At 35.8% G+C, this 24,453-nt stretch overlaps 1 long non-coding RNA gene across 5 annotated transcripts in view; it reads left to right on the forward strand.

The window, feature by feature from the left end:
* Positions 1-24,453, forward strand: part of LOC142604019 (uncharacterized) — a 67,025-nt gene that overhangs the window by 35,334 nt on the left and 7,238 nt on the right. For 2 of the 5 annotated variants that reach the window (XR_012837918.1, XR_012837920.1), the window contains 4 exons: positions 1,294-1,382; positions 8,223-8,342; positions 9,101-9,364; positions 16,941-18,952. This is a non-coding gene — a long non-coding RNA (uncharacterized LOC142604019). Of the gene's footprint in view, positions 1-1,293; positions 1,383-8,222; positions 8,343-9,100; positions 9,365-16,940; positions 18,953-24,453 lie in introns of those variants that run through there. The other 3 variants (XR_012837917.1, XR_012837916.1, XR_012837919.1) reach the window with 2 other exon arrangements.

The following is a 24,453-nucleotide window of genomic DNA, read 5'->3' on the forward strand; positions in this document are numbered from 1 at the left end:
AGGGGTGGCATGAGAATCAGGATGAACAGCAGGAGTGGAAATCATGAATTCTATAAGCTTGGACTAGCACACAGTTGTTGTGTGTGTCATCATGACCTGAATTCAGTAAAGTACTCAAATACTCCATAGTAAGAGATAGAAACCATATTCTGTAAAAACATGTACGTCTTAAAAAATGTGCTTCACAGGACACTTGATTTGCAAGTATAAAGAAACCAAGCCACAGAGTTTTTTAAAAGATAACTGGTGTGGAGGTGCCTAATTCAAAAGATATTAACAGTTCTGAAAGGCTAACAGGAATGGGCAAACAAACAGTAGTAAACTTGCTTAAAAGGCTATGGCAAAATTACCGCTTTTCCTTTTTCATAACAGCATGATATAGTCTATTTCCAGAATCTTATAACATTCAGATAATTTTCTGTATAACCCCTGTAGTTGAATTATTTATACTTAAACATTTAAGTTTGTGTTTTTCCTTATTAAATTGTATCTTACATTTTTCAGACTATTTATTGAATTTGTAAAGGCTATTCTAATTTCTAATCCTGCCTTTCAGCATAGTGGGAACTCCTCTCAATCTTGTGAAACTTTAATAATTATAGTCTAACATCCAATAATTATTATATTCTAACATCCAATTCCGGCACCCAAGACTAGGGTATAGGTGCAAGGTTATACCTGTACCTGTTCAAAGGAGACTATATTCTGTAAATAGTATGCTTTCAGCAGCCCTTGCAGTTGTCATCAGGAGAGCTAATAAAACTGGCTAGCAGGCAGAGCTCAGCCTCTTTGAGCTATTGCTTGTAACAGACATCTCATCTTATATTTTTGTCTTTTCTTGTGCCTGCCCTGATGATAGGAATCTCAACACATTAGTAAGGATATATATGAGAAGCCACTATCTTTCACAGAGGCAACACATTGCCAGTAAGAAGCATCTTGTCTGAGATGTAACATCTCCCAGCTTGCACCAGGTTCTTAATCCCATAATTTGGAGGGGTACATTCAATCTAGCATACAGCCCTTAATGTTGCCAATGTATGACCTAGATTGTATTTCCCTAGATAGTTTATGAGAATGCCATCTGAGACATTTTCAAAAGCCCTATTAAAATATACAACTCCTACCGCTACAAGAGCTGCTACCCTGTTGTAGAGGGAAATCAGACTTGCTTAACATGGTTTGTTGTTGATAAATCCACCCTGTTACTCACTTGCTTATCATCTGGATGACTGCAAATAATTTTTATTAGTTTATTCTACATTTTAAAAATTGTTTTTCTAAACTTCTTAGTGAAAAAGAAGTGAGCTGGATTCCTGAATGAAAGAAATATTTGCAGTCAAGCTACAGGAAAATTCACCTGTTCTTTGCAGTTTGAAATGGTAAAAAGATACCTAATTTCATCAAGTTTAAAAAGTCTTTTAAAATGGATTTGTCTCTTCATTTTTTTTCTTGATATTACATTGTCTTTATCATGCATGAGTACCCTTTTACAGCTCCATCAGAGTAATTTCTGTAGCAGCTTTGTGTTCCATTGTCTCCTTCCTTTTGACTGTCATCCATGACATTAAATTTATTATCCTATTAATAACCATTTAAAAATCCATTTTTAAAATATGGTATTAATGGCATTGTTATTAAAAATTTGCTGTTCAAATTGCTAATCTTCAAAATGGTTAAGAAAAAAATAATACATAATCAGCACATGTCTAAAATCCATTGCAATAATACTATCCCATGGTTTATGAAAACTGTACTTTCTATTCCCTTTACAGCTCAACATGACTTAAAAAAAAAAAAAATCATGAGCTTTTGATTCTAAGGCATGTTTGATAATTCAAAAATATCTGGACTTCAGAAAAACTTTGCAACAGCTGAAATTGTCTTTGAGACTGACGGCCACACCAAGCTTTTGTAGAGTGGTAGAGACATTAAATCACCTTTATGTGAGCTGGGTTGCATATTAGCCATTCTTTTATTAGGCTTATGGGTTAAAATGCATTGCTTGATGCAAAGAATTTTGCATCAAGATTTCTTTTTAACTTCAATCCACAGGTTATTGAGACTAAAACTGGTTTTTCTTCTGTGGGTTTTTATTTTATGTATTACCACATATGCTATTTGGAATATAAAAGTAAGAAGTGCTTTTTATATACTCTACTCAAAAGCATTAGTTTATAAGAAAAGATTTGACTTGTAGTGTATAGGTTAGTTCAACTGCTTTCTTAACCACATTGATTGTGAAATGCTGAACTCAAACCAGCTCACACAGGATTTGTTTTAATTTATCTCTGTTGGAAGAAATAAAACATATCATTTAAGCCAAATTCCAGTGCTTTGCTCTGTGTTTTACTAGTGCATGCCATCTAAAATGTACTAATAATGCCAAAAAATAAAACACTGAATGCTCCTCTATTTTTCCATCCATGTATCATTTTCTCATTTTGGTAATCAGGCTCTAAAATGATGGTAATTGAAATAATGCAAAACATAAGTTTTTGAAAGTTATCCCTTAGTACAGACCTTGACTACCTTTGTAGTGAGGGGTTTCTTTGTATCTACATAAAAAAAATGCCTTGGGGGTTTTTTTATGCCCTACCTACAACTCCCTTATTCTTACTAAAGATTCAGATAAAAAACTGTGGTGTTCTCCCCAGATCTCCTGTTAAATATGACAAATGCATTTCATCTGTTTAGAAAGATGAACATGCTTCAATTATGAGAAAGCAATATTGGCACATATTTTTTTAGACCTGAATTACAACAGATTAACTATTACATTTATAAAGATTTCTGGACTGTTACAGTAAACGCTTTGCTCAATGGATTTAGATGACAATTTACTAAGTAAATCTGCAGGCTCATTCAATTACATTTTTAAAGTGAATTACAGAAACAAATATGTGGAATTCTTTCTGGACAGTCCAAAGAAAATGGTTTTTCTTTTTTTAGTTGCTACCACATATGCATATTTCACATGGGCTTTCTAAAGAGGACTCTGCCTTCATAAAATATTAATTGGAAGATTTTCTCAATGCTATCAGTGTACAAAAACAAGGCAAAAGAAGCAGGACCATTTCTGTCATGATTCAGGTGAGATTAATTTTCTGTAGATATGCAGGAAAAGTTGTTTGTCTAAATCTACACTCTGGGGAAAGAGATAGAAGGCAGAAAAACTGGTTTCTGGAAGTGCCTACTTCTTGAGAGAAAAAAAAATAGTTCCTGGGGACTGTCTCTTGAGAGACTTTAGAGTAACTGAGGCTCAACAGCCAAATTTTGAAAGGGTTTTACTCAATCCCCTCGTCCAGATCATTGATAAAGACATTACAGGGAACTGGCCCCAGTACTGAGCCCTGGGGAACACCACTTGTGACCAGCCGCCAACTGGATTTAACTCCATTCACCACAACTCTTTGGGCCCAGCCATCCAGCCAGTTTTTTACCTAGCAAAGTGTATGCCCATCCAAGCCAAGAACAGCCCATTTCTCCAGGAAAATGCTGTGGGAAACAGTGTTAAAGGCTTTATTAAAGTCCAGGTAGACAACATCCACAGCCTTTCCCTCATCCACTAAGCAGGTCACCTTGTCATAGATGGAGATCAGGTTAGTCAAGCAGGACCTGCCTTTCATAAACCTATGCTGACTGGGCCCAATCACCTGGTTGTCCTGTACATGCCACATGATGGCACTCAAGATGATCTGCTCCATAACCTTCCCTGGCACTGAGGTCAGACTAACAGATCTGTAGTTCCCCAGATGCTCCTTCCGGCCCTTCTTGTAGATGGGCATCACATTTGCTAACTTAGCTTACCAAAAAATTGCTGAAAAGGTTAGACTCATATTCTTCACAAGTAAGGAGTTTTCCTTAACTTTAACATTAAAACTTTTTCATTAGGAATATACATATAAAGTACCCAGCACAGTACAATTGTGATTTTAAATGTATATAAATAAATGAAACCAAAATTATTGGCAACAGTAATACCATGTTTCCACAGTGCTAGGCTTGTGCACAGAAGTTTAGAAATCTCACATTACTTCTCATATTAGTACTGTAGAATATTAAAATGGCTCTGCCCATTACTACAGCCACATTTTTAGTCTGGTTTGGTCTGCTGCCTTACAACTCTGCATGGTCCCAAACAGAAATTTCATAGTCTATATAAGTTCCTTTAAGAATTGCACTTCCTTTCTGGTATTTTAGAACTTCAGGACTACTCTTGTTTGTTTTTAAATCACAAAGCTAAAAATGTTTCATATACTCTAATGTCACTATTTTATCAATAAAGCTGATCAAAATCAATATGCCAGGAAGCCAGCAAATCTGCTTTTAAGCACTAATATACCTCTGAAGCCTTAGGTGTTATTCCTGGAAATTACATTCTTGTGTGACAATAGTGCTATTTTAAGATGCACCACCTTCTGAAGGTAGCCCTGAACTGATTCAAGACAATAATTGTGATTATTTATATAAGTGCTCTAAAAGGTACCCAACTATCCTCACCTTGTCCAACTGTACCCATTTAAACTAGTTTCTCTTCATCTTTCATATAACACAGCTAGTTCCCTACTGATATTTTCTTGCTGCTTTTGTAAACTTCTGACACTTTTTTTTTGCTGTTCTATTTTCTTCTTGACAAGAGTAGCTCCTTTATTCTGTTTGATAAAAGCAGAATGCTATGACTAATAGTGCATGAGTTTAACTGCATTCCCAGAAATACCAATTTCAAGGACTTTTATATATTTATTTGATAATGATGTATATTAATTTGATAATATACTAACTTCTATGCATATTTCATGTGTTCAAGAACAAGTAAGATTTCTAGTAAAGAAAGTGGATTTAACTACATGATGTGAAAATTGCTAACAGCTGGAGGAAAGGTGCAGTAGTGGCAACTGGCCATCATAAGACAATGCAGAAACAATGAAGAGGCAGGTAGCAGGTATCTGTCCAGAGACAGATGCCCTTGAAGTACAGAAAGCCACAAAATAGTAACAGGACAGATAAAGAAACATAAATGGATTTTAAAAACAAAATTCCAAGCACTGTTGTTTCAGGATACACACAAGGTAGAAAACCGTTGATAAATCATGTAGACAAAACAAAAGTAATTAGATAAATATTAATAATATATCTATCTATTATAGTAGCATTTTATAAAAAGGGAAAATAGGTCCCCCAAAAAAATCAACCAAAAATATCAGCATGACTGTCCTATGAAGTCTGAGGCTGAAAAGTGATCTGAAGAGACTATACATCAACATTTTAGATTTTGTGCAGCAAGCTTACAATGCAGATTCTGATGGCTGAGAAGAAAATACACAGAACTAGAACACTGAAAAGCTTGTCCTGCCAGACAACGTGAAGAGTAAGAGAGACAGGGAACAGCTGTGCCAAATGTTAATTGCCTATATGTTGAACATAAAAAAGGGCAGATGAGTATACCTACTATAGATGCTGCAATGGTAAATAGTCTTCAGCTTGTGCAATACAGCGCATGTAGCCATCACCAAACCTTGAAGATGGAAGCCCATCTATTTATGCTACCATGTCAGACAACAAACTGAAACAATCGAGGCAGGTGCTTGTACTGTTCTGCTATGCGGTAACAGCCCAGGGCAGATAAATAGGCCTGGGGCAGAAAAGTAGGGATGGTAATCTCAAACAACCATTAGCAAGATTTACTGCATTGTATTTAGCATAGCTTTTATTTCAAAGTAGCCTGAATATATCGAGGGACATACAAACTGAGATTATGTAGTACTTTAGTCCTGGAAGTCTTCCGAACCCAAATGCATCATTTCCTCCCGAACTATGTGGGTTAGGTTAGACAAGACAATTATCTGCCTAAGAACAGGATAAGCTACAGGGCATGGATCAGCTTGTGCAGCAGCTCATGCTTCTGAAATTTGCTAGTGCCAAGCAAGTCACTAGGAATCACCTTGCTGAATTCACGAAGGTGTAAAAAAAATCTTCCTGCTGCTCTGAGAGATCAAGATAGAAAAAAAGTGTCAAAAATCATCCTTTTATATGCAAACAGTAGTTTGCTAAAACTGTAAGATAATAAGAGCATACCGTGATTTAAAATGGTTCCAGGACTTCTTTGGATTGCTGGGAGTAACTTTGAGCTCTGATTTTTTGAGTGCCAAGTCAGTATTTCTCAGTTAGCATTCCTGATTAGAGTTACGGCTTTATTTTATTCTGTTTTTACTTTTTTGATCTCTCCTATCTGGGACAATTGTAGTTTGTGAGCTTCCAAGGATGAAGGGTTTATTTCTTTCTCTCTCCCAATTCTTGTGTGAGTAGGACAAATTCTTTGGGAATGAAAAGAAGCTATTTGGCCTATAAAACTTGCCCTTTTTTGGTTCTGTCTTTCTCACATGATGTCATGCAGTTATTTTTCTGAATTACTTCAATGTGTTTACCTCAACAAGTATGCTATTTTATTATTATTGTATTTTTCATCTTTTTAAAAGGAAAGTTCCACCCTTTCATTTAAAACCAAAACAAAACACCACAAACCCAACTCTTTTTCCCTTTTGTTTTTTCATAATATCTGGGAGATGTATTATAAGGAATATATAAGATGATAAGCACTACATGTGCTCTGTAAAAATCAACTCTCTGTCTCCTGCTACAACTTCTGTATTGAGAATCTCTGATAACACAAAGCTGATTGTTAATAATTAGCAGGCATCTTATACAATTTTAGTCTTACAGTTTTTCTGTTATTGTCACTATCTCTCTACTCCATTATACTATGTCATTGTTAATACAAAAGTATGATTTTGACACAGTTATATTAGTAGGAATTACAGAAAGATTCCCTAAGAGAAAAAAATTAAATTTCCTAAAAGAAAAGATTCAAAACAAAGGGAATTCTAAAGTTTCTCTAAAATGAAGATTTCTGTGTTAACTGGAAGTATACAAACACAACAGACAATTCCCTCTCATCTGGCTTCATAACTGAAGGGAACAAATTCCAGATTGCTAAAATGGAATTTTGGATTGCTAAAATGGAGTTTAGCAATCTGGAGTTTGGAACAGCAATGTGGGATAGCAAACCTGAATCTGATAAGGAGATAATTCATGACACTGACTGCCTTTCATGCCTAGCTTCTTGGTAAAACAATTTTTATAATCTGATTGTTGGCTTCTCAGTATTAAAATAACTGTAAAGTATTTCCTGAGAAGCTTGAGGAAAAGCACTGTGCTTCTGTCATAGCACTTTTTCTCTACTAGTGAGAATTTATAATAGTATTTTGTCCCTTGAGAATATATTTAATTTAAATAGCTATTGTGTATACATTCTGCTACGTTATGGTGGATACAATCAGGAAAAAAACTAAACAGCACAGCAAGGTGTCACTGAATCTATGTCAGTAGCAGTTCTGAACTACCAAAGACATGTGTCCTTTCCAAAGCAAGCACTCCATTTATATGGTAAGGCCATTTTTCAAGAGGAAACAACATATATGTAGGTGACTTAGGACAATTCACATGGCTGTAGACTACAATACTGTGGAAAAGAGCTCAACTGGAAAGAATACCCAAGATGACTCTGCAAATCTGTCCCTAATATGCTCTAATGTACTTTGTAGCATTGCTTTAAAGATGGCATGTGTTGTTTATATAATACTTAAAATCCTTACAAATATTCAGTTACTTTTGGCTTATTTTTCCTTTCTCCACTCAAGTCCTTGATACACTACAGCTGTTCATTTTTAATCTTGAAATTATTTTCATATTTTAAAAATAAATTAAAACCCACACATATTCACCCCACTTTTTGATGTTTCGCACTGTGAAAAACCTATGCAACTCAAATATATCCAGTATGAATTTTAATCAGTTTTGACACCAAAGATATATTCTTCTATAAATTTGATGACTGATGAAATTCTATACTTTTGCAAGATCTCTTAACTAGCTTTTAAATTTGAATAATTTAAAATAAAACCATCTGAATTAAACCAATTAAGCACTTCACGAAATTCTGACTAAGTTTAAAGTAAGTTTTAAAGAAGACTTTTAATTCTTTTTCCATATTCCAAAATCACATGAACAAAATAATGCCCCTCTGTTGGGATCTCTGCTTTCTGAAAGTCTTTGTTTACCTCTGTTATTTGCTGTTGCTTTATTTGTATTAGGAGCACTGGTAATTAAACATGAGAAATGAAATCTTTGCGCTTCTTTCATGTTCTGCAATACCTGTCTAGGAAAAGCCTGGAAGAAATCCACATTAGAAAGACATAAAGGAAAGCTGTCAAAGATTCTGACTAGGCAAAGAAAGGACCCAGAATACCTATTTGCACAACGATTTGCACTGTACAAATGTGGTAAGTGATTCAATCTCTCTGGTTATGAAGACAAATTATGTTGCAACTGCCATTTCTCTCATTCTCTAAGTTCTCAAGGAAATCCAGCCAGCAGGTTAAAATCTAACATTTTACATCACAGATTCTCTGACTGTGGTCTGCAAGAATCAGACGATGATCTATGAAATAACTGCAATTTTTTGTGGGTTTTTGTTTGGGGTTTTTTGGGGGGTGTTTGGTTTATTTTTATTTTTTTTTACTTAATGCATTTTCATTGCCATTCATGCAAAAAAACCTCCATTCTGCAGGGAAAACATAAGTAATGGAATTCAACATTTACACTATTTTTATTCATTTCTAAGTCAATGCTTTATGGCAGCAATACATGGGATTGTCTATGTATTTCTTTTTTTTCTTTTTCCACTAAATTGAGAAATTCTGCTTTATATTTTCTGCATATTTAAAATACAACTCTCTTCCTCACTACCATAAACTACCATCAACATACAAAAAACTGCTTCACTTCTTATTGGAATATATGTCAAGCTGTTTGAATACTTATGTTGTGGAGTAGGGGGGTCATGGAATAATTACTAAATTGAATTTTAAAAATATCAAAAGTACAGAAGCCCCTACACCCTTTCATTTCCTTTATATTTTTCTAATATATTGACCATAAAAATCAACTGATATAAGTGACAAACTGTACATTTTTAAGTAACATGTTGTGTATTAGTAATTTCATATTTTTAGCTTATAAATAATCTTGCTATTTTCAGGAAATGTGCTGTTACTGAAGAGATGTTTTAACCAAAATATTTATGCAAGACAATTAAAAAGAAAAGTGGCAAATCAGAGCTGATGCCTTTCCTTAGTCTTCTGTAATTTCCAGAATCATTGACTGATAATTATCCATCTATCTTAAGTCTAAGACATTCAGCATTCGAAAGGTCATGGAAAAGAGGAGAAGTGCCTGAGGACTGGATGAAAACCAGTGTCACTCCGGTCTTCAAAAAGAGCAAGGAGGACCCAGGAAACTACAGGTCAGTCAGCCTCACCTCCATCCCTGGAAAGATGATGGAACAGCTTATTCTGGGGGCTATCAATAAGCATGTGGGGGAGGAGGTGGTTATTGGGAGTGGTCAACATGGATTCACCAAGGGGAAATCACACCTGACCAATCTGATAGCATTTTGTGATGGCATGACTGGCTGGGTGGATGAAGAGAGCAGTAGATGTTGTCTATCTTGACTTCAGCAAGGCTTCTGACAGCATCTTTTGTAACATCCTCGTAAGCAAGCTTAGGAAGTGTGGATTGGATGAGTGGACAGTGAGGTGGGTTGAGAACTGGCTGAATGGCAGAGCCCAGAGGGTTCTGATAAGCAGCGCAGAGTCTAGTTGGAGGCCTGTAGCCAGTGGTATGCCCCAAGGGTCAATGCTTGGTCCGGTCTTATTCAACATATTCATCAATAACCTGGATGAGGGGACAGAGTATACTCTCAGCAAATTGGCCAATGATACTAAAATAGGAATGGCTGATACACCAGAAGGCTGCGCTGCCATTCAGCCAGATCTTGACAGACTAAACAATTGGGCGAAGAAGAACCATATGAAATTCAGTAAGCGCAAGTGTAGGGTCCTGCACCTAGGGAAAAACAGCCCCAGGCACCAGTACTGGTTAGCGGTTGACCTGCTGGGAAGCAGCGCTGCAGAGAAGAACCTGAGAGTCCTGGTGGACAACAAACTCTCCATGAGCCAGCAGTGTGCTTTCATGGCCAAGAAGGCCAATGGTATCCTAAGGTGCATTAAGAAAAGCATGGCCAGCAGGTCGAGGGAGGTTATCCTCCCCCTCTACTCTGCCCTAGTGAGGCCACATCTGAAATATTGTGTCCAGTTCTGGGCTCCCCAGTTCAAGACAGACTACTGGAGAGAGTCCAGCAGAGGGCTACAAGGATAATTAGGGGACTGGAGCGTCTGTCTTATGAGGAAAGGCTGAGAGAGCTGGGTCCGTTTAGCCTGGAGAAGAGAGCCTGGAAGACTGAGAGGGGATCTGATCAATGCTTATAAATGTCTAAAGGGTGGATATCTGGAGGAAGGGGCTAGACTCTTCTCAGTGATGCCCAGTGACAGGACAAGGGGCAATGGGCACAAACTGGAAAACGGGAAGTTCCATCTGAACATGAGAAAAAACTTCTTTACTCTGAGGGTGACCGAGCAGTGGAAGAGGCTGCCCAGAGAGGTTGTGGAGTCTCCTCTGGAGATATTCAAAACCCACCTGGACGCAACCCTGTGCAACCTGCTCTGGGTGATCCTGCTCTAGCAGGGGGGGGTTGGACTAGATGATCTCCAGAGGGCCCTTCCAACCCCTACCATTCTGTGAACCTGTGAAAATGTTAAGCATTCTCAACTACAATCTTTCATAGGAATTAAAAATTGCTTCACATACCTCAAGGGAACAGTAACCATGTTGCAGAACCTCACTTTTATATGTATGCTAAAATGGAAAAAATGTGAAAAAATAATGAGAAGCCTATCCCACATAACTAAAACTTGACATTTCATAGCAGAGAAGTGAGATGTTGCTATCCTTACTATACTTCATGGTACAGATGTGCATCAAGAGAATTTGAAGCATGAAAGCCTGTAATAACTTCTGTGATTTTGAAGAATACTACGAGAATTATAAAATATAAGACCTATTGATTTAACAGGTTTCAAACACAGACAACAAATACAGACAAGACAATCAATACTTTCAAAAATAAATGTAGTGAAATACAGCTATCTTAGAATCAGCAGCACGACAGAATGCAGACCAGCTCAACAACTCCCCTGGAAGGGCTTCCAGAAGAGCAGGGTGTAAGATCCTAATGTAATCAATAGCTCTATAACATTTTCAACTTTTCCTCATCTACAAGGAAAAAGTGAAGATAGTGTTTCCAACTCTACCATGTTGCAGTGAATTAATCTCTCTACTACAGTTTCCATCTGCCTTTTTCTGGGGTTAATGTTCCTTCTGAGTGCTATTTCTGCTAATTAAAGAGGGTGCACCAGCCTAAAGTGAGCTTTGGTATAGCATGTTAACTACAATGGGTTTTATTTGCTGCATATGAACGGTTCAGTGATGGAATCTCTATTCTTTGGAGGATTCACAAGTAAATACTTCAAACGTGTGTCACAAATCAGTCCACAGATGTTCTCTTTGCTGTAAAGATAGCATCTGCTCTCAACATGTTAGCTTCTGATTGCAATACCGCTGCCACAAAACTCAGATGATTAAGAGTAATGTTTGTCCCAAATGATTTCATATTGTCACTCATACTTAATAATGGACTCATGGAGGAAAAGACGACGGTGGACATGCCCAGCAGTCTGAAGTGAAATACAAGGCAACAGGAAACAGAGAAGAAAACAAAAGGCAAAGGAAGACTGAGTATTTCATACATTTTAGAAACTGGGGGATGGGGCAGGTGGGAATCAATAAATACTCCATCTGTTCAAAAAGAACAGTATACAAAAGACCTTCACAATCCAAACTGCAAGACCATCCATTAATTGTGAATAGTTAAATACTACTAATATATTCCCAAAAGTGCGAAGATCTGGAAAAATCAAAGGTATCATCCTGCAGATTGTGGATGAAACTGTTAAATGTGAAACTACAAGTCAGATTATGCATCTGTAAAATGAAAGTTCAGGTTATTCCACAGCTTATTTGTAAGAACAACCTTAAAAATTAATGCTCACATTAAGAAGCCAACCTTTTACACACTGTACTTTTTTCATGCTAGCCACACCTACAGCTTAGGTCCGTAACTTTTAATGCTAATTCCTCAGAACAAAAACTGGGGGAAACAATACTACAGTTCACTGCTGAGCATGTGAAATTAAGCTGCTATTTGTTAAATTTTAACATACAGAGCTGTGAACTGCAATGACTGCAAAGCTAACATTCCTTGGTTCTACAGCCCTGTTAGGGAACAGGCATTGCCAGCTGAGTTGCAGAGCAGAAAGATAGATACAGTAAACTGTTTAACCAGATTGCCAAGAAATTAATCTACTGGGGCTCTCCAGCTGTGGTCAAACACTTCAGAATCAGCTATGAGTTTTAAATTGTTACTATTTTTACTATTTTTTTGCCATCCTCAAGTCCCTGTAAGTGAAATGGACTTCCTAGGGTAGTTAGGTTCAGTTGAACCACCTTCAACAACAGTTAAAGATGACTGAATTCATTATGCCACTAGGTCTACTTTGAAAGGTACCTGCAGTCTAGTCACCTTAAGATGTCTAAGGGGATAGAGCGTACCCAACAGCTCTGTGGAGCTGGTATGCATGTACTCCATACGGAGAGAGATTATGGGAATAATTAGGGAATAGAATTATCAAAGATTTTGCTGTTAAAAATCTAGCAAGAAGAGCTCGTAATAGTACTGATGCCCAAAAGGGTTAAAACTTGATTAAATATGTAGATTTTTCACAGAAATAACAAAAAGCATATGCTCAGACAGGCCACTTTCCTGCCAACATCAAATCTCAATTCCAAGCTTTTGGGTCATTCCAGTATTTCAAAGGCAAAAGTTGCCAGACCTTTGGGGTTTTTTTATGAGGACAATACAGAACACTGCCTCCTAGCTTAAAACAAACAAACAACAGCAAAAACAACCAACCACACTTTACCATATTTACACTGGAAATACGAAAGATTTCTGTTCTATGGTCTCTCCTTTTTAAAAGTTAATGTATTATTAATGTAAATCATTCTACAAACAAAGAATGGGTCAAAGTTTATTTTCTAAGTTTTTGTTTTCATTTGCGGGGTGTGTGTGTGTGTTTGGTTGGTTGGTTTTTTTGTTGTTGGTTTGGTTTGGTTTTTTTTAAGGATTGCTATGGTATTCAGAATTAGGCAAACTAAGTCCCAGGTTATCACATCTAAATACTTGGTACAGCAATGTAACTTCTAGGAATAGTTATTTAGAATATTTTAATACATGGACCAAGTGTCAAATCAATCCTGCACAATGTGAAGCTTAACATTTCTTTCAATTATATTCTTCATATACAAAAAATATATTTAATGTTATGAGACTACAAGCAGATATAATAAACTGTACACTGCTGTAAAATGTGTTCTAAAACACTTAAAATTGCCTTAGTATTTTTTCTTCTAAATGCTCTATTGTACATTAATTACCATTCTTCACTTTTTGAAACTCAACCTGAAAAGTTTTTAACACTGAGTTTTAGTTCCTATGTACATCAGTCTAGAAAAAATTAAGTAAAGCAATTTAATTTGAAAATGGTCACAACACGACAGTGAAAGTGTGGATCATAGAATCCTAGAATGGTTTGGGTTGGAAGCATATAGAAATGGATTATTCTTAATGCATCAAGAAGTAAGCTGTGATATATGAGGCCTGACGCTGCTTAAGACCTTTATGATGTGTGCAATGTGATCTTTTAAAAAACAAAACCACAAAAACCTCCAAAGAAACTACCAAAATAATACTTCAGAATTATAGAAAATAAGTTTGAAAGTGACTGGTGGAAATCTCTAATCCAATCTCCTGCTCAGAGCATGACTAACATTGAAGTCAGAGCAGGTTTCTCTAGAAAATTTCTAGTTAAGTTTAGATTCCATCCACCCCAGCCTTTTCTGGGGAGAAAAATACCCTCAAGTGTCTCCTTGCATGCTTTGTTCCAGTCCCCATGTCACCTAGGTGATTCGCTGCTGGTCTCTCTCCAGGTTGGGAAGCCCAAAACCAGACACAGGTCTTAGATGTAGCTTTGAAAGTGCTGTTGATGAGGGAAATAATCACTTACCTTACCTTCCACAGAGCCAGTTGTTTCATCACAGAGGCCAACCAGGTTGGTCAGGCACAATTTACATGAGCCTTGTCTTCCGAGACCTGTGTATATTCTCATAAAACTAAGCTATGAAAATGCTGATTATTTTAAATGTTTGCAATCCAATAAATAACATCTATATTAATTTGAGACATACATTATAGGTTTGTTACAGAAAATTTTAAGACACATTCACAACCGTCCTGTCAGTTTATTTTATGAGCAAACACTGAACTGTAAAACAAACCTAGAAAGATACGGAATAGGCTTTTTTTGCATCAGTTTCATGTTTCTGATTCATAATCAATGTGAGATTCTTCTGCTCAGAGAAGTACTGGTCATATCTTTTTAAGATTTATATAAAGCAGCTGCTGGCTTTGTAACTAAGCCTTCTACTTAGAAGTTATGTGGTGTGTCAATTCTCACTTTTCATATTTTATTCCACTCTAACACCTGTTTACATACTCTACACATAAGAAGCAGTCAGGTGACTAAGTATTGCGTGAAATGTCGAATGCCATCAGTACAGCTTGTAGGTAAAACACTCGAAACTGTTAAGACACTACATTTGAAACAGCTTATGTCATAACATGGGAAATCTATCCCTGTACAGAGTATGAATCCTGGTTGTGGTTATGAAATTGCTGTATCATTAAATACCTCAGAGGATGTGAAGTCAACCATATGCTGTTAGGGCTGAGTCATATGTGCCTCAGACATGGGACTCTGGAAAACATCCCACCCTAGCAGCTCCTAGTCAAGAGGGAAAATAAAAGGACAATGGGGTGCCTGAGCCAGACAGCAAAAATAAATCACCCAAACTCTTCCTGCAAGCCAGGGTTTGGAGCTATGGAATTTCCCCAAAAAACGGAAAGGAAGATCAAATGTTATGACTGGACCTCAAAAGCTAAAGCATTTGGAAAACGCCACGAATCACAGAGAGACAGAAAACTTGTGCATGAAGAAGGAACAGTGAGGCATGCTTTGCTAACTGTGCATCAGCCAAGTGAGAATGAAACTGGCTTTAAAATTCTGACACAGACATGCATGCAACATAATTTAGAAAAGTTATGTACAGAAATGGATGACACAGAGCACATAGACTATGCCCAAAACAACATTCAAAACTGTGGAAGGGAAGTATACACAGTATAGTGTTTTCTCAGCCAATATAAAGAATCATTGATTTTATGGAATTTTTACATCTGTGCTTGTCTACTTCAACTATTGCATGTTTCTAAGAGGTGAACTGTAAACCCTGAGCAAGTAAAATGGGGGCTAAAGGAAAAGCTGTGTTTAATCCTTCAGAGAACCTAGGGACACAGATGTCAGCACTCATCCTTGGGGTTAGGGGAGCATGTGCAACTAGCCAGTGAAGTCTCACATTTACCAAGAAACAGAAGACAAATTATCCTGACTGGCAACTAAACCAGAGAGAAACCTGCTTCCAACTCTGATCAAACAAAGCTTAAAGGTATAGGGCTTAGAGAGCTAGAATTGAAACAAAGCAATCCAGTAGATTTGCAACTGATGGGACATTTTCAAGCCTATGACACGCCTATGTTTCTTCTCACTCTTGCATTAGTTGAAAATTGCAGGTCAGTTGTCCAATTTTCACTTTCAATAAAAGTTAACATAGTTATGATGATTTTAGGAAACACTCCATATGGTCATCCTTACAAATGGCTCTTCATTAAATAACTTTAACAAAAGTTGAGCTGCTATTTATTTATCTTGCTAGTCTTCCTATGTTCTTAGCCAAATACCAGAGGAAGATTTCCTGCCTGAAATAACTACTTGTTCCTAATGAAAATGCATATTCTCCAATATACTGTAAAATTACACCCAAGCTACTAAACTGGAAGTTCTGTTTGTAGATATACCAAAAATAAGATAAGGACAACATTCTGAGCTGTTTTCTTAACATCATAGGTAAATAATTCTGTCCTTGACTTCTTTACTCATAAGAATCATTTGACTGCAACTTTTCAGGATAATCATCTGCATTTTCAATATTGTCATCTCCTCTTCATTTTTATGTATTTCTAATGTGTTCTTAGGACAAAAGTATGAGGGTACACTGTCATTGTCGTCTTATTTTCTGGGTGGAGAACCACAAGCAGAAACTTTGGAAATCACACAGTAGTACAATTTTCAAGTTAAACCATGTCCAAATAGCTTTGACTGCATGTATTTCAAAGCACTGGCAAGCCATCACGCAGTATTCTTCCAAGCTTTGCTAGACTTCCGTAGTGGTGAATCATGACCATAAAAGAAGCTGTGTGAATGTTGGTGTTTTGTGGGTTTTTTCTCCACACAGGAAACAATAAAATATTAATAAAAAATAAGGGCAAGAGAGAACGATAGAATTGCTCTTCAGTGAGATCTAAGTGCCCAATTTTTTCCACCTGGGACACCCAGTCAAAACATTTGTTATTAGAGGCACTCAGACTCACTTGCTAAAATTCCCAGTACAGATTTAACTCATTCCTAATTCTCTGACAAAGCCTGACAAACAAGAGAAACCCTTTATGTCAACAAATCTGATGAAGTTTGGTATAATTCATTCCAGAGCATTCTATCTTCTCTTGGGTTTATTACTTAGAAAAAATTTAAAGTATGGCAAAATCCTTGTCATTTAGCTCATAGAAATTTCAACACTTTGTAAAATTAGACATCAAAGCTAAAGGAGGAAGTATTAATACAAATAATGAATTTGCATTACCAGAAATTCTGATACAGAGATTATGAAATCTTTGTCTTTTCTTTTGAAAGGCATTTCAAGGACTGTCATCAGATTCATACTAAATGAGAAGATCTGCATATCCTCAAAATTACTCATCTGTCCAAACTTTTAAAAGCAAACTATTCTTTAAACCATAGGGAAAAAAAAAAGACCAAAAAAAAAAAAAAAAAAGAGACAACTGCTCCTGTACACCATCTACCTGTAACTAGAACTCCTGTTGCAGATGAACATGCATTTGGTTCCCTGGAGATAATAATTATCTGATGACTTTAAATTATTATTTTGTAAAAATAGCAGGAAATACATTTTCCAAAATATCAGTTACATACATGAAAATACTGTAATTTGGTTTTAAGTACAGTCTTACACCTTGTGCAAAGAATAAGGCCTAGATGGACAAAAAGATTTAGTGTAGATGGATACTGAAATCCAAAACTCTGCTGAGCCTTTTAATCACCTGACACCTGTAGGAACCTAAAGTTATCATCAGGACAGAGTTCTCTGTGCATCTAAACATTTTTTCAAAAGAACTCAAGCTAAACATCTATGGCTCAAAGGCAAATAAATAAATAAATATGATCCCAAGCTTTATTAAGCATAGTCTTCCCAGGAGGCACAGAATGGTATCTCCAAGATATAAGGTCAGCAACACAGATGAATTCTGAATTGATCTTTCCCTGCTCCTTGCCAACATACGAAGTTTAGATACAGCCTGAGTCATAGAGAGATGAGAACAGCCACGCTGATCAGCTCTGACCAGTGCAGACACACAGCTGTCAGAGGTCTCATTTGGGAAATACTAAGCTTTTTATTGTGAATTAGCTATAGTTAATGGTAGCTTTCAAGATAGTTTTCATAGTGACTAACATGACGTCAATGTCTCTGTGGATCTCTGTGGAATCATGAGTGATTACCAAATGGTATTTTTTTTTATAAAGAGAAAAAAAGAAAGAAAAATAGATAAATAAATAGACCATATATAAAATCTACCCATTAAACTGCCAGTCCTATTCAAAAACTTGTTTTTATTTAACATTATTCAAAGTAACCATTAACCTAATAGCCTTCAGCAGACTGGAGTTTTACAGCTTTGGCTCTTGTCTAGATTAAGAATATTGAAATGTAAAGATCATAAAAACATGAAAGCAAAGCTGTACCATTTCAAATAAAGTACTTCCTATTTCCAGTGGACATATATCTGTACGCTATGTGTTTGCTGTTGACGGGAGCTGATGAGAGTCAAATGGATTCAGCATCAATTTACAATTGTTTCAAACATACATAATACAGAATATTATGCTAAAATCAGATGAGAACAGAAAAGCTCCTTAGAAAATACAGCTATGCTCAACAATTTCCATTAAGTTGTTTATTGGCACCAGAAAGATTCCTGTGACCCAATTTCCACCTGCTTATTAGTTTTATGTATTATCCAAAGTACCAAATGGGAAACTGCTAATAAAAAGGTAACAAAATATGAGGGTTTTTTAACAGTTTGCCATTTGTATGACATTATTTCTCAACTTATGAAAAAAAAATAATTACGGGTTAGGAAAGTGATGGAGACTGTGTACATTAAAGTTCTTTAAGGAACTACAAGTTCGGAGACCGACTGATTCTTGTTTTGACCATTTATAGCAGCAAACAAATAATCACAAAAATTTATTATAGTTATTATATAAACCCCAAGATTTATATAATAAATATGTATTTATTATATATAAATGCTTGTGGGCTTCACATAATTAGGAATACAAGAGTCAACAATTCAGTAACGGGTAATGTAGACACAAATATTAAATTCAAAGTTCTAGATAATTTTCAAACAGATGGCATCATAATGGTTTGGCTTATTGACACAAAATTTTGCTTAAGATTCTCAGGGGAAGATTGTTTAACTGAAACCCTATTTAATAATTTCTAATTGTATATGTGCAAAATAGTTCAAGCTAATGCACGGTAAGTTAGTAAATTTCATGCTGTAAATGTGACACAATATTGGCAAACGTAACAATGGCAAAGTTAGAACATTTCAAACAGAAACTTTTTACTTAGAAGTCCTAATAAGTCCAAACAAAGCTCAAGAGAAAATATTGTATTGGAATAGAATAGAACAAAGACTTTGTTCAAACTTTAAAAAAAAAAATCTGGGAAGTGAAATTAATGTTGACATTTTCATTCAAAAATAAAACTATAAGAATAGGTGGATTGATGTTTTGGGCAACCTAGTCTAGTGGAGGGTGTCCCTGCCCGTGGCAGGGGGGTTGGAACTAGATGATCTTTGAGGTCCCTTCTAACCCAAACCATTCTATGATTCTATGAATACAAAGAGAGTCTAAATGGAAGTTGAAATAAAAATATAAATTGAAGCATTGTTTCTTCTTTGGTATGCTGTTCCACAGACAAACTCAAAAGCAAAAAAAAAAAGGAGAGCAAATTAGATTGTTGCAAGGAGATACTTCTACGCAAGACAGTTCAAGGAAAAAAAAACCAAACCCAACAATCCCCTCCCACCACCACCTAAAAAACACAACCAACAAACAAAACCCAAAACACCCCCACAAACCAACATGAAAACAGGATAAAGCTTTCTCTTTGTGCTTACATGATGCTTTCAACTATATTAGGAAAATATTTGAAGAGAACTGTAGCAGATACTAAATGCCACTGGAAAGTATTTTTGCATATGTATTCAAGGAATAAAAAAAGTAATGCCTTTTCCTACAAATACCAAGATGAAAAGGTTATGTTGTCCCACAGACCTCCATTCCTACACAAATGCACACTTAGTATTAACCAAGAAAACGTGGACTACAATTTCAAAGAATAGCTATTCTAATTGTTCTTTTACTTCATTTACCCTGTCTCCTCCCAGTTGGATTACCCCTGTGTAGTATTCAAGTTGCATAGAAAACCAGCTTCTGTGTAGCAGTGTAACTACACAGATTACATTTATAGTGAATATTTAGGTGCTTGAACTTAGACATGCTTTCATTACTTACTGTAATGAAGACGTTTCAAAAAGTTAGAATGTCTTTTTTGCCTAAGGCAACTTCCAAGAATGAATTTCTGTATGAAATCTCTTACACAGTAATTAACTTCCACATGCACAAGAACTGAGTACTCATTTGTGTACACTTAGAACACATTGTTCAAAGTAACAGTCTCACTGAATGAGCATACATTTCTAACTTCCTGGTATTGTAAACTCCCAACAGAGAGCATGAAAAGGTGCATTATAGGTCTTTTCAGGACAAAAAAAAGGGGGGCAAAAAATCATTCCATTAACTAAGACTCTATAACATAACACCATCCTTACAAATTTAATTAGAACACAGAATAATACAGTTTAGTTATAGTACCAGGGAGACAGAGAGGAGGGAAAGGACCAGAACAATAAAACATGGTATTTCACAGTGAAGACAGATCCTGGAATGATTTCAGAAACACAAAGGAGGCAGAGTATCTTTAAGTGTATATGGTCATATCTGTCAAATCAAATTGAAGAAAAATGTCATACCTGATTTTTCAAACACTTAGATAGAAAATAGATGGAAAAACAGTTAATTCCCCATGTATTGCTTTTAAGGACAAAGTTCACTATGTCCTGAATAAACACTAATTAAATTCATATGCATAATTAATTTTTTCATATGAAATAATGCCTCCCATAAAAATATAATATACTCCTGGATCTTAACTGAAGTCAGTCTTAGAGTACTAATATCAGATACATAACTATTACCTCCATATTACAGATGGAGAAACTAGAGACAGAGATGAGTTAAAGCAACTTTCCCAATGTCACACTAAAGACAGGTAGCTAAGATGATGGTGACAAAAATCAGATTATCCAGTGCTGTCCTACCAGGAAAAAAAAATAAAATTATCTGTCTCATAAATAACAGAGCAGCTCAGAAGTGCTTCTCCTCTTTGCCAACATTGTGGATAAATGTTGGCAGTGTAAATGTGTGGAATTTGGCGTAGAGCCTCTTTCCTTACAATGTGTCATTCATCCTCATTTTTAGCATTGCAGTGGCTGTTCCTTTAGGTGGCTATTAAAGGGAAGAAAAACAGAGCAAAACAAAACAACAGAGTACACTTACATGACACTAATGAAACATAAAAGTTAAGCATAGCATCCTCTTCTGGCTTTGTAGCAGTAAAACAGCTCTACAATATCAATCAGATTAAGTGCTGGAGTCCGTCCACCCTTGGGATCTATCAAAAACTTAAAAATTTTTTGTTTTTATTTTGTTGGGAAAATGTGAAGTTCTCTGTGATATGATTTTATGGTAAACTGAAAGAAGTGCCAGTAAAATTGCCAGAGCAATTACTCTATATATAGCTAGCAAAAACAGGTAATATTGCACTGTTTCCCCTCATAATGCCTTAAATCTGCACAGGTTCACTAAAGAACTATCCTCAACTAGAAACGTTAGCTAAATGCGATATTAAATTCACATTTACAAAACACTTTAAATCTATGTAGGTTTTAGTGGCTCAGTTTCACTCTATGCACTGTCCAACCCTATATAAATCATTGTCCTCAGAGAGACCCAGAAGTTGTACAAAGACTAAGTTAAAAACCAGAAGAATTTTATCTGTCACAAAGGAAGAATGTCAGAACTCTGTCTGAAATTCACAAATATTAAGTCTAAACTAATGAAAATATTAGCTTACCTTAAATGAGCTTTGCTACAGCAACATGAGCATAAAAATGCAAACTTTTCAGGAGGGAGGTTTTATCCAGCTCATGGCTAAATATAGGTACCCCAGAAAAAAATAACCTTGAATCTCTGAGATTGGACTGATATTTTTTTAATACAAAATAAATCTTCACAACATTTTATCAGCACTATGGAAAAAAATCTGTTTAAAGCCACCATTATCTGCACAGCTTACACAATTTAGATCTTAATAAATATTATCTACAAGTTATGTGCATTTTCAGAAGATACTTACTTTATTAAAGTCTCCCAGTCAGCTATTTACCTATAGTTCCAGTAATCGAAGATTTCTATCTTTTGAGAATGAGATTGTGTTGCAAGAATTAAAAGTACTGTGAAGGCAAGTAAGGAATCCCTTCAATTGGATCTTACTTCACACTAAGTTTGAAAATGCATTTGTGAACTGTTCAGGATAAGTTGTACACTGCTGTATAGTCCTCCACAGGGCAGTGGAAATACAAATGCACTACAGGAGAAGAAAAAGTCATTAGTCATATTTGTTACAAAAATCTGATGTTAGTGCATATAAAAATTCAGATCAAAATGTTTGCAGATTCCCACCAAGCATACATTTCAGTGTTAAAATTCAGATAAATATCCCAGGGTAGAATACAGACAAATCACACTTTGAAGAATTACTATAGTTTCAGATAAGTGATTTCTAGCAGCTTTTCAGCTTCCAAGTTTAGGATTCTGTAGAATGTAATATTCAGCAGCATGTATGGCCATTGTACAATGGAATTTATGAAGCTGCTTAAACTCTGAGGCTTGCATTTGTAGCTCTCAGTCAACTGAGTGCTTAAAAAAAAAAAAAGTCTTTCAGAGCATGAAAGGTGCGAGACAGTTGCAGACACGTGAGACTGAGTTGAATCCCAGAGAAGTGCATGAACTGGCATGTCTGAATATGATTAAGTGCCAAACAGTTTTACAGTGATTTAAACAGGGCTCAAACTTCAGGAAATGAAGGAGTGGGAGACTGTGCTTTTGAATGTGACATAATATTAATCACTAAGCCATTACCTTCTTCTAATGACATGTAAGTAAAGCACTCAAGATTTTCAACTCAAGTATGTAAATTCTCCAGTTATTCTTCTATTTGGATATTTGGAATTTTATAAGGGTTGTTAAGTTCCTGCTTTGGTTTTATTATTAAGCAGATACTATGTATCTATGATTATGGATGCTTTCACTTATTTATCTTACCCATTTTTTCCATTCCAGTTTCCAGTACTAATTTCAGTTACCTAAAAGCTAGCCAGAGCATGCTAAAATGGATCCACCCACCCAGAGGGATCAGTGACATGATTCAGATTTTCTCTTAGGATCATTCACTCTGATTTCTAATCCACAGAAAAAAGTCTAGAACATGGTAGCGCTCTGTTACTTTGTTATCTACAATGATAATTCTGTGCTGCTTGCACTACAAGCTCTGAAAATTCAGTGTGATTTTTTTTTTATTATTTTGAATGTGGATAGATCTTAGTAAGGCCCTTCTAATATACGGAGTAAACATCTATGTCTGTTAGGTTCAGAATATACAGAGCAAGAGCAGCAATGGAAAAAATGTAAAAGCTAATGCAAGAGTCCTGCAAATTTTTCTCATCTACTAAAAGTCCCTGTATTTACATCTCACTACAGTAAAGATTTTTACTTTTTGTTTTTCTAGCTTAGACTATATTAAACTTGGAAATCAATTCACTTCTCCTTAGACAAAACTTGAAAATCATCTGACCATTTTGCCAGACATAACTCTAAATCTATCTGAAATGCAAAGACATTTTAGCATTAAAAAAAAAGACCAAAAAACCAAGTTTCCTGAACATGAGTTAGCTAGCACTTAAGTTACTCAGAATCGTAGACAAGTGTAAGCTTCCTGCTATTTTTTCCCCAGAAGTTTCTACAGCTGGACTGCTAGCAACTATAATTTCAGTCAGATTTATAGGCCAAAAAATTCATTTATTCTGTTCTGTTTCCTACAGTACTGAGATGCCAATGCTTGGCCTTATTCTTCCTGTTCACATTATATACCCATTTGATTGCAGTCAAATACTTACATTTAGAACTAAACAACACAGTTTCATATTTTATTTTTAGAATGTGCCTTGCAATACAATCAAGCCACCCCCAAAACCCAGAGTGGAATAGAAATTGAATATTCTGTTCAAAGAAGACTGCCAAGACAAACATGTCTTGTTGTAGTGATGCCTCTCTCTCCAAAATCTGGTAACACCCTCAGTAATTATCTTTAAGAAACTAAAGAGAAAACAAAAAACCTTAAGAGTATATATAGAATCTTCCAGCTGTCTCAAAGAAATATACAGATAGTAAACCTAGCACAAATGCTTCATAAGAAAATATTGCTCACTTCTATAAACTGAAATTAAATTATTATTGAGGTGCTCAGGTTCTTATTAAGAATGTACAAAGAAGCAAGGAAAAGAATCAGTATAATACAAACCATTTGGTTATTTGATCTTCCAATGTCTTTATTTGACTAAATGTTTGCATATAGTTTGCTAGCATAAAAATGTAGATACTTTGTAAAGATTTGTGATACATACACCACATTACTGGCATTTAAGAGAAGAGGGGAAATAAGCAGTAACCATAGAGCTTAGACTTTTACATGCATGTAAAGAGTTACGGAACATGTGAGTGACTATGTATTAACTGCCTCCAACAAGGACAAGACTCCTAAACAGAAGGTATGATTCTGCTCCAGTGTAGAACATCTATATGCTGTGGTCCAGCTAAGTACTTAATGCTCGCAGGTAGTATTAATAGTTGCATGTTGTACAACAAAACATGAGAA

The sequence above is a fragment of the Balearica regulorum genome, chromosome 15 (genome assembly GCF_011004875.1).
Source record: "Balearica regulorum gibbericeps isolate bBalReg1 chromosome 15, bBalReg1.pri, whole genome shotgun sequence".
NCBI classification, from domain to species: Eukaryota; Metazoa; Chordata; class Aves; order Gruiformes; family Gruidae; genus Balearica; species Balearica regulorum.